We start from the raw sequence: 1314 nt of genomic DNA, 5'->3' as shown, positions 1-1314 counted from the left end.
TTTCTTTTTTAGTCCTTCAGGATGGGAGAACAAAATGTTTAGATTACAAGATCTAAATCATTGCATTTATAATACTTAAAGCTTTATTACATGAGGAAAGAAAGTCAAAAGATAGAGTGGGAGAAAAGCGGCTTTCTCCTTGCCTTTCTACATGATGTCATAACACTTCTGTTCTCTTCCCAAGGGAGATGGTCATTAAAAGCATGCCTTTTGTCAAACCGATTTTTCCAGCACAACAAAGGGCATGCTTTTATGACCGTCTCCCTCAGGAAGAGAATGCAAGTGCTATGATGGCACATAGAGAGGTAAGGGGGAAACTACTACTCTCCTGCTCTGTTTCAGGTTTTTTTCCTGCTTGCATTAAGGCTGTTAATCAGTTCCAGAGTCAAAAGATTTTAAACCGACAAGTAGTAAGTGAAGCTCAGAAGTTGTAGCCTTCTCTGCACTCAGATAGTCATCCTGTGTTCTGTACCAAACCCAGCATAGAGGCTCCTCATCTATCGCACAAATCCTGGAGCTCTCAACCCTGAACTTTTGCTGGGATCTGCATAGGAATCAGTATGTTAAAGAAGGGCAGGGGGGTTAAAAGATAATGTTATACAGGAGGGATAAAGGATAAACAGGAAAAAGATTCTTGGCAGGATGAGAAATAGGGTTGTTGGGTTTTTTTAAAAAAAATCATACATCTGTTTCTTCTGTCCCAAAGTCAAACATGCCTAGGCAGTTTCTCCCTTACCAGGAATAGTATATTTAGAGCTTACATTGAAGTCTTCTTTTCATATCATAGATGTTGGCAAAAGCAGTTTGATTGCTATCTCCTCTTGGCTTCTTTCCTTCTCTCCCAAGCCTCTGCACAGTCTATTAGTTGTCCAATCAAAATGAAGGCACTGGTGAGGCCTCATTTATGTCACTCAGTCAAAACAGAGATCTTAGATATGATATCACTCTGGATCCACTTGGAGGCTTTGGCTACCTGCCATCCGGATTGCATCAGCCAGTATTCCTGAGGTTTATGAGGTTTCCTAGTAGTCAAATCTATGGGATGTCTTTCATCTTATTTACCACTGAGTAGACATTCTGCCTGAAATGGGGCTGTTGCTAAGCTAGTAATATACATGTTTTCAAATACACATTGTTTTTTATATCACAACTTATACACTATACACTATAGGTTATACTCTGTATTCTATATGTATATTTCCAGTCCTCAGATGTGTGAACCAAACCAGCCAAGCCTGCAGCAATTTATTTTCTTACCTATAATCTTTACTGGAAAAGGAGCCTATAAAGCTTTAACTTCCAAAGCATCTGGCA

The sequence above is a fragment of the Sceloporus undulatus genome, chromosome 1 (genome assembly GCF_019175285.1).
Source record: "Sceloporus undulatus isolate JIND9_A2432 ecotype Alabama chromosome 1, SceUnd_v1.1, whole genome shotgun sequence".
Classification (NCBI taxonomy): domain Eukaryota; kingdom Metazoa; phylum Chordata; class Lepidosauria; order Squamata; family Phrynosomatidae; genus Sceloporus; species Sceloporus undulatus.
This window is presented reverse-complemented; position numbering follows the sequence as displayed.